Raw genomic sequence first — 11,095 nt, 5'->3', positions numbered from 1 at the left:
TGGAAAGATCCTGATATATATATCTAATTGGATGTAAGTTAGCATGAACTATTATTGTTGACATTACCCTTGAGGTAAAAGGTTGGGAGGCGAAACTATAAGCCCCTATCTTTCTCTGTGTCCGATTAAAACTTCGTAACCACAAGTACTGCGTGAGTGTTAGCAATTGTGAAAGACTAAATGATAGTTGAGTATGTGGACTTGCTAAAAAGCTCTCACATAGACTCTTTCTGATGTTATGATAAATAGCAATTGCTTCAATGACTGAGATTATAGTTTGTTAGTTCTCAATAATGTTTCTGATTTATACTTTGCATCGTGAATAGACTATTACTTAAGCATAAGAAATCATATGACATTATCCATATATGTTGCTATTATGAGAGTAATCATGATGCCTTCATGTCCGTATTTTATTTTATCGACACGTCTACCTCTAAACATGTGGACATATTTATCGTTATCGGCTTCCGCTTGAGGACAAGCCAGGTCTAAGCTTGGGGGAGTTGATACGTCCATTTTGCATCATGCTTTTATATCGATATTTATTGCATTATGGGTTGTTATTACACATTATGTCACAATACTTATGCCTATTTTCTCTTATTTTACAAGGTTTACATAAGGAGGGAGAATGCCGACAGCTGGAATTCTGGGCTGGAAAAGGAGCAAATATTAGAGACCTATTCTGAACAACTCCAAAAGTCCTGAAACTCCATGAAAGTCATTTTTGGAAATAATAAAAAATACTGAGTGGAAGAAATACCATACGGGGCCCACACCCTGGCCACGAGGGTGGGGGGCGCGCCCTACCCCCTGGACGCGCCCCCTGCCTCGTGGGCCGCCTGTTGGCCCTCCGGTGCCCATCTTCTGCTATATGAAGTCTTTCATTCGAAGAAAAATCATAAGCAAGCTTTCGGGACGAAACTCCGCCGCCACGAGGCGGAACCAATCTAGGGCTCCGGCAGAGCTGTTCAGCTGGGGACACTTCCCTCCGGGAGGGGGAAATCATCGCCATCGTCATCACCAACGCTCCTCTCATCAGGAGTTTACAATCTCCATCAACATCTTCACCAGCACCATCTCCTCTCAAACCCTAGTTCATCTCTTGTATCCAATTCTTGTCTCTAAGTCTGGGATTGGTACCTGTAGGTTGCTAGTAGTGTTGATTACTCCTTGTAGTTGATGCTAGTTGGTTTATTTGGTGGAAGATCATATGTTCAGATCCTATATGCATATTAATACTCCTCTGATTATGAATATGAATATGCTTTGTGAGTAGTTACGTTTGTTCCTGAGGACATGGGAGAAGTCTTGCTATTAGTAGTCATGTGAATTTGGTATTCGTTCGATATTTTGATGAGATGTATGTTGTCTCTCCTCTAGTGGTGTTATGTGAACGTCGACTACATGACACTTCACCATTATTTGGTCCTAGAGGAAGGCATTGGGAAGTAATAAGTAGATGATGGGTTGCTAGAGTGACAGAAGCTTAAACCTTAGTTTATGCGTTGCTTCGTAAGGGGCTGATTTGGATCCATATGTTTCATGCTATGGTTAGGTTTACCTTAATCCTTCTTTTGTAGTTGCGGATGCTTGCAATAGAGGTTAATCATAAGTGGGATGCTTGTCCAAGTAAGGACAGCACCCAAGCACCGGTCCACCCACATATCAAATTACCAAAGTACCGAACGTGAATCATATGAACGTGATGAAAACTAGCTTGACGATAATTACCATGTGTCCTCGGGAGCGCTTTTCTCTATATAAGAGTTTGTCCAGGCTTGTCCTTTGCTACAAAAAAGGATTGGGCCACCTTGCTGCACTTTATTTACTTTTGTTACTTGTTGCTCGTTACCAATCATCTTATCACAAAACTATCTGTTACCTATAATTTCAGTGCTTGCAGAGAATACCTTACTGAAAACCGCTTATCATTTCCTTCTGCTCCTCGTTGGGTTCGACACTCTTACTTATCGAAAGGACTACGATAGATCCCCTATACTTGTGGGTCATCACCTTGCTAACTTCCTTCCGCTTTATTGATTTTGAATTTTCAAGTAAAACCGACAAGAAAAAGCAATAAAATTCACTCTTCAGAACTAATTCGTGCATGATACTGACAATCACTACTTTGATGTAAGGCAAACACATGATTCCAGGATGGAATAATACGAAAAAAAAAGATGGCATGGCATATTCACAACTGTTTGTGTAAACTAAGCAGAAACCATTTCAACAAATAAGAAGCAATGCAAGCTAGACACCACGTGAAAGATGCAACCAATATGACTCTGCCAAGTTAAAAGTGTCCCATCATAAATGGCATTTCAACAAATTAGAAGCAGCGCACGCTATAAATCATATCAAAGATGCAACTAATATCACATTGCATATACTGAAGGTGTCTCGTCATATTGATTTATGCGGGATACAAAAAACAATAGTTTTATGTGAGGACATGCTTAATAGACAGATGTACTATGTACTAAAAACAGGAAGGCATGTCACATTAATAGGTATAATGTATAATCTAAGCAGAATAGCACATGCAATTTAACCAGATTAGAAGAATTACAATCTAGACACCATATGCAACATGCAACCACATATCACGCTGCCAAGTTAGAGCAAGCACCTACGATGCTAGTGTAGGGGAAATGCGGTAGTCAACTATAGAGCTACGTTCACTATCTTCATCTAGCCTTGCTGTTTCTTGAGAATCATGTGGGGAGGCTGACACTGCATTCTTTAAATGAGGATCTTTTATCACAGTAGTCCACTGGCCTGACTGCCTCATCATAAGTGATTGATGAGGGATACACAAGAACATTAGTTTGATGTAAGAACATGGTTAATAGACAGATGTACTAGTATGTACCAGAAACAGGAAGGCGTGTCATATTCAAAGGTATAGTGTGTAAGCTAAGCAGGTGCAATTTAACCAAATTGGAAGCAATACAAGCTAGACATCCGGCTAGAGTGGTGAGCATGATCATCTAGGACCCGAGAGTCTGGTGGGAGGTGGGCTACTTCGCCACCATCGTGGCTTTTTAGTTGGATTCCAGGTGATGCATGTCTGTGATGGGCTTGTCACTGGCTCGGCCAGTGCTCTGACTAGCTATTTGTCTTCTGCTGCTCCCGAGATGGTGGTTCATGTAAAAAATATCTTTCCTTATCTTGATAAAGACCGACTTCGGCCTTTCGAATACAAGCTAGACACCATATGCAACATGCAACCACATATGACACCGTGAAGTTAAAGCAAGCACCTGGGATGGTGGTTCACGGCGAGCGAGATCATCAACTCCAGAGCTACGTTCCTCGTCTCCATCTGCTGACACTACACTCTTTAAAGCCTTGAAATGTGTCTGGCCTAGGCGCATACCACGCTGGAGCGACTTCTCTCTATTCGTTTCTGCTTCTGCCAAAGCAGGGTCTGAAATACCCTTGCATAAAAACAAAATAGTGAGAGTATGGGTGAAGTGTGTGTGCTGAACTAGTGCACTGTAAAAGTAGCAGATAGCAGGTGGCTGAAAAATAAATGACAGGAGACATATGATAGCTCTACAACATTGCATGTCAAACAAAATTAGATTCTACTCCGTATGATTTTGTAATATATGAGCACAGGAAATGCAGGTACTCCTCCAGCACACCACCACATGTGGTCCTATCAAGATAACAGTCGATTGAAAATAAATAGGTCGGTCGATATTTTTTATGAACCGTCTGATCTATAAGGAACGGGCAGATGGCCTTTGTCTACCTCCCGCCAGTCACTGTTGACGATCTTTCTCGAACCGCCAGCGACCACCGGCCCAGACCCCTGCCTCCGCCACCCCGCCCTCCCCTCGACCTCACACCACAGCCGTGCTTGGCAGCGCCCCCAGGCCATCCCTTTAATCCCGGGCAACGTCCAGATCGGGCGCCAGTAGCTCTAGGCCCCACTCGCCCCTAAGATAAACACTGAGGCGCTGCTTCCCCGGCGTAATAGGCGGACTAGCACCTGTTACGCCGGGGAATGCTTCCGTTAATTGGGAATCAACTGACCAGGAATTGAAATCCAGGGGGGCGACGGACCTCTAGCTAAGGTGAAATAGTATATGAGGAGAAACCTTGTGCATCACGAGTAACTAGGAACATCTAGTATTAAGAAGAAGCGGTCAACTAGTGTCTTCTGTGGGATGAATACCGTGCAAGCAGACACGTAAGATTTGCACGAATAAGGGAAGAGGAGTACCATTTTCGGTTGCCGGTGTGGTCGCCTCCACATGTCGCACTGATCTTCTTCTTTTTGCCGGGGAACCGATGTTCTGGAGGAGGGTGCAGGCTTGGACGAACCCATGGCCAAATTGTTGACTGTGTTGTCATGGCCGTATGTCGGTTGAGGGGAAGCAGATCCGAGGCGGCGAAGGACGGCGTAGCAGGAACAGCTCCGGTGCGGTAGAGGGTGGCGAAGTTGGAGCGGCAGCAGTGAGGCGCAGGACGGTGTGGTTGAACTAGCTCGGGTACGGACGGCTCGGCCTCGACTTCAACTACTAGCCGTGGGGGGCGTTGCGGTGGACGACGACGTCGGGGTATCGGCTCCGGCGTGATGGAGGAGGGCGGCGGTTGATGGGTGGGATAGGGTGGCGGACGGAGGACGCCGGGGTTTCGCGGCTGGTGGGGAGGTAGTTTTTGCGCCCACAGAGTACGAATGGGGAATCGGACGGGTGGGCGGGGGGGGGGGGAGGGGGAGAACCATGTTTCGGTCTGGGACGCACTTGTTTTTGGCTTTTTTGAACAGAAGATGGGACGCGCTTGTTTGAAATTTGGGGAAAGTACAAACTTTGCCCCCCCTCTTAAATTTCGGACCTACTGCGGGTCGGGGGTAGGATGGTAATCCCAGGTGTCCCAAATAGTAGGCGTGAGCGATTTCAGCCGCGCGCATGTGTGCTTAGGCGGCCATTGTGTATGAATGTTTTTCGGAGGCCGTGCGTGGCATCTAGATGAAGCTACAAACATACCCTGGTTTAGACCTTTGGACGTCGGGCCGGTAGGTTTCACGGGTCGGAGTTATTAAAAAAGCAATTTCCTTGTACTACCAAACATTGGTCTCACCCGGTTTCGGGCGAGTAGAGGCTCTTTTGGCGCTTCGTTCGAAATTTTGAAACACAAGCATTCACGTTTAGAGTACTCTTGAACTTTGAGGATTGACCTAAATAGACAACATTAAATTTGACCTTGTATGTTTGAAAACCTCATTAAATTATCCGCTTCTTTTTGAAATTTTGACACTTGAAAATCCTATAACTACGATTATTTTGGAATGGAGGAGCTAAATTTGTATCTATTTTGTACACGACTACATATGCGATTATGTACAAAATCAGAGCAAAGATTGGTGCCCCCATAATTTAGGTATGATTTACAAATGCCATGATATCAAATTCAAATAATTGAATGGACTTCATGTTGAATACGATTTTTTTAAACCACCTTAAGTTGAATTCAAATGTATGCTAGTTCATAGGTAGCTATTTATAATGTTCATTGTGTAACTTTCGTATGTATAATGTGCTTTACACACACAACATGAACTATACTCACGTTTATATTCGATTGCTAAAGTGATGCATTGTCTGGAGTTCAAAATACTAACTATGTGGATCAATTGTGTCGAATAATAACATAGACATGCTCACATTCGATAGAATCTAGATGTCTGATGGATCAATGACCGTTCCTTACGCGAATTGCAAATATCATGATCCCATCCTAATATTTGGATACAATTTATATCTTTAATCAATGTGTACAACAGTCTTTTACGTGTATTTTCACTCTCCATCGATGGTCTCTCACACATGCTCACACACACTCTCCCAAGGTGTCTTTCTTGCACACATGCTCTCGATATAACGCTCCCTCCCTCTCGTAACCATTTACGACTGTTTTCACTAACCTTTATCACAAGCACTCTTCCTCTCGCAAGCATACACACGCACAATCCCCATCGACCCTTTCTATATACATAGACCTGCCTACGTGTCTCTTGTACGCACATTATCTTTAGGCCTGTCTCTCACGCATTGTCTCACACCTCTCTTCCTAATCGACGAGTATGATTCTAGCAGAGCATTCTGTAGGATGCCCCTTAAAGTTAGGTTGGATGAATAGTAACATCAGAGATAAAGGGGTTACCTTAGTCCGAGAACCTAGGGTTACAAATCCTAGCTGGCTTTGTCAGTGGACACAGAGTCCTTCACAATTATGCTATCTTTGTCTTGTACGACCAGTCATCCATGGGTCTCCCTAAATGCGTCACGGGCCGACCAATGTGGCACGGGACGGAACCGAACGAAGGGCCTCACCTTGACCCATCGTACCTCATGCGGTGACACACCCTCTGCCCCCACGTCTCGTTATCTTCTCACACCCACACATACCAACACAGACACCACACACACAAAAAAATATTCTCCTGGTGCCTCTATCCACTCCCCCCTTGCATATACACACTCAAGGGAATCTCTCGCCCTGACATCATATTCGTCTCTGTCTCTCTAGACCACTCTCATTTCTCGTGCTATCTCTCCCACGCCCCCCCCCCCCCCCGCCGGCCCCTTTATCCATGCCTCTCTCGAATACGTAATACACACACATACCTCTCTAGGTCCTGCCAAATGCATCAACTACACATTCACACATGTTACATCACGTACCCCATTGATCTAAAAAGCCCTCTCTTCACGTTTATTTCGCATACAACATTCGTTTTGAATAAAGTGTGGCCAAAAAATTATTTTAGAATTTCTACATATATACAACATTACAAAGTTATATGGAGGAGTATGAACGCTAATTTGCATTGCATGGTGCCCACAATGATATTTATTCCGCACTGTGAATTTGTATATTTTTATACTATATATAAAGTTAGTCATAATAAAGAGAAACGAAGAGCATCTCTCTCTCCATTGCATACCCCCCCCCCCTCTACACCCCTTTCACGTACGCACACAAACTATCTCCAGGTCCTCTAAAAGTAAGCCCCGGCACATTCACTCATATTTCATCTTTCTCTCGCGATATATACAGTGATGATCATTGTATTTGAAGCGAAAGCACGATACGTACATTGGACTTCAGAATCCACTCATTACGGTCACCATTTATGTTTTGTGGTTATTATACAGTCACGGGCTCACCGTACAACTCTGTATTTGCTCAAGACACGACTAGTTGACCAGTTAAACGCTCCACGTGGCACCTCTAGTGTTGCATCACATTATCTCACTACCATCGGGCCCACCTGTCGGCTTGTATCTACTCTACATCTACACTCTTATAAAATATAAAATACACTCTTATAAAAAACAGAGTTGGTGATGATGGTGTGCCTGCCATCCTGCAATATAGGTCGTCCGATTTATATCTGACGGATAGGAAAGAAACTATGACAATTTTGCAAAAAGGTACCCACACACCTCTCCACATTTGCAAATAAGGCCTTCCCTCATTCATCCTTTTCTCTCACAAGATAAACTAGTCATACAAATGCATCTAGATGTTACGTGCAACGCACGGGCATCTTGCTAGTAAGAATGGAAACAAACGACAAAAAAATATTGGACGGTGGTTCGAAGTCATGACCGCGGGCACAACGGACAAGGTGGCCTTGTATTGGTATGCTGAGCCGTCTGTTTTAACACACAGGAGCTGGTGTGGTGATTATACACACACACGCACGCATGCAAACAAACTGCATGCACGCAATACTCACTCGAACACATGCACCCACGCACGCATGCAACACTCACATGTACACACGCAGCCACGCACGCACGCAACACTCACACGCACACACGCATGCACACACCAGTACACCACACGACCAACACACACTCTCACGCTCAAGTGCTCAACCTACATGTGCATGCGCACACATCAGGCCCTGATAGACACATACACAACCAGGTGATTCCCGCACACGGGTTGGAGTCTTGTCGCGTCTGCGTAAATTTGTGTTTATCTGACCTTTTCCCTATGCGAGCTGACAGGTGAGACCCACAAGGAACATGGTCAATTTAACTAGTCCACATGGTGCCACGCAGACTATTTGGCGGGTCAACAGAGTGCAATCTGATGCTGAACCGTGAGCAAGTGACCGTATAATCATCGCAAAACGTATATAGTGACCGTAATCAGCTTATTCTGAAGTTCGGCGAACGTATTACGCTTTTCTCTGTGTAGGCCCTCCAAAACTACATCTCTACACGTTCTCGCATGTTACATCTAACAACTATGCAATACAACACTACTACTACACTCTAACACAATAAATCATATGTGATTTTAGTTTTACTAGATATCATATTGTTACTTAATTATTCAGTTTGCATACATTAAAATTGCCTTTGAAACGTATGGCCAGTATCATGTACCGCGCGGGAAAAACCCCGCCCTTTCTTGTTTAATCGGGTTTGTATCGATGGATCGTACGAAACAGCAAAACTATAGTACTATACAGTACAAGTGACAGTTCACTGGGCCGTCATGTCATGTACTCCTCCGTCGTAAGAGTGGAGCGCTCGCTTTCATAAATCTTCTAGTCCCTTTCACCGACATGTGGGACATCAAACTACCGGGTCCACGTGCCATACCGGAATAAAGTGCAGAGCAGCCTGGGTGAAGCACCCAGTCATGGTGCCGGCGTGGTAATGAGCAATGAGACGTCAAATCACAAAGCTGCACCTTTCCCGCAGTTAAGTTGGAGGGACGAAGTAATAATGCTAAAAAAAGTAGTTGGAGGGACGACGCAACCATCATTTCACTCGTTGCTGAATCCGCTTCTCCCTCATCTTCTTCAAGTTAACCACGTGTTGCTTCTGCCGTTGTTCTGCCTCATGTGGGAAGCGGATCGGCTTGGTAAAGCACAGACACGTGGGACCGCATGTTAGCAAACCGCCAGGACAACATCCTCTAAAAATAAGAAACCTCTCCCGCCATCCGCGCTGCAAAATCACCTCCTTTTTACTAATCTTGATTCTATAATTTTTTAGATCAATATAATTGAGATTTGTATAGATAGCACACAGGTGCAAAACCAAGTGGTACGGTTAAGGGCATCCACAATGTGTAGCCAAATGTGATAATAACTTTTGGCATCGTAGGAACCATTGTGGACGGTGTTGCCAAAGCCAAAAGGATGGAACCGAAGCTCCCTGATTGATTGATTGAAGGAATAGAAAAATGCAACGTCTCTCCTCTTTCTCCCGTGCTTGGACGCATGTACAGTATAGAGCACAGAGTCTACTCCCCTGTCCATTCTATCACAAATCACAAAGCAGTGAGGCGTCAAATCACAAAGCACGGACGAAGCAACCATCATTTCACTCTTTGCTGACTCCCCTTCTGTCGGGACCGGATTTTTGGGATATCAATTTCCCAGAAAATGGCCCTTGTGCTCACCAGCCCCAGGATTACTATTAGCTGATGAGACACCAACTTGATATAGAAATTCCAAGCAAAATACAAAATGTGTAATACAAGACCATTCTGGCCTATGAGTACAACAAATGGTTTCTAGTGGCTGATGGCGGAAGCGGTTTGTGGTTTCATCAGTGGCCATGGGACTCCATTTCCCACAGGAACAGCTGACCATGATAACTCCTATCTTCGCGAGGCTGCTGTCACCATTGCGTGGGTTCCGGGGCTATCATCGCAACGCTCCTCTCCTTGCACGAAATCTGGCCAAGACAATAGCCAGGGACAAGCCAGTGAGTACTTTTGAATGTACTCGCAAACATTATGAACACGGGTATAATACAACGAATGACAATCATGCTCTGAAATATTCTATGATCACAATGTCAGTCACGAAACAAACAAAATCCATGATGCACGGATGCAGGTTGTTCATATAAAACATGAATATGCAATCCGAGGATAGAAATAAAAATGCACCGATCGGGTGTCTGAAGCGACACCTCGAAAGGATGAACATATAAAACATGCCTCAGTCGGGCGTCTGAGCGACACCACATAAAGGGCTTATAAACAATTTAAATAACAAGCATGCCATAGTCGGGCCTCTGAGCGACACCACATAAAGGGCTTATAGAGTAAATAAATAACAAGCATGCCACAGTCGGGCGCCTGAGCGACACCACATAAAGGGCTTATAAACAATTTAAATAACAAGCATGCCACAGTCGGGCGTCTGAGCGACACCACATAAAGGGCTTATATAAGAATAATCACAGTGAATATCCAGGAGGTAGAACCGTCCCAGGGATACTCAATAATTCAAATAATGTAAATGGTTAGTCCATAATAATAGTGATCATAATCATCATGAGTCACAAGTCATGATCCATGTTCTGGTTTAGCAATTTTTCCTCCGAAGACCGACACTTGACCCATCCTAGACTGTAGTCCTTAACCATGGACACGGCTATTCGAATAGATGTTTAATCTCTGCAGAGGGTGTACTCTTTACCCACGAGTAACGGATTTCCTTGGTCCATCAGGACTAATTCCGCCTACGGTCTTTTAATTGAAAACACACCTGACCGCACACACCAGCCTAACTTACCGGTGTCTGGAATCACCCACAACACCCATTAAGCAAAACTCTAAGTGGGGAGGCTACAACCTCGACTTAGCATGGGATCACAAAATTTATAACGCGCGCAAACTAGGGGAGCTACCCCCCTCGGCTCCAACCGGAAACACCCATATCCCCGGACCAGGTGGCATGCCTACCGGATGCCTCCGGTATCTTCCACCATGGCCTCTCTGTACGGTGTGTGCTTGGTAAGGGGTTGACAACTTACTGAACCGTACCCTACCTGCGGCAGGGACAAGTGGTAGTACGAAACAAGTATGGGGGTTACTGGAACAAGACTCGATCTACGGCCGACTCAGGAGGTTCAAGTATTCCCTGTATGATTAGCATAACAAATATATTTCAATTAACAGATAGAATCACCACTCATCATACCTCATCATGCCATACCGGACACACTCGTCTCGACGAGGAACTAGGGACAAGCTCGTGTCTACCCAAGACAGAGACTTTCCCGGCTTCCTTCCAGTAGGCATGAAA

The sequence above is a fragment of the Aegilops tauschii genome, chromosome 2 (genome assembly GCF_002575655.3).
Source record: "Aegilops tauschii subsp. strangulata cultivar AL8/78 chromosome 2, Aet v6.0, whole genome shotgun sequence".
In the NCBI taxonomy this organism is placed as follows: Eukaryota; Viridiplantae; Streptophyta; class Magnoliopsida; order Poales; family Poaceae; genus Aegilops; species Aegilops tauschii.
The sequence above is the reverse complement of the archived record's forward strand: the minus strand, read 5'-3'. Positions refer to the sequence as shown.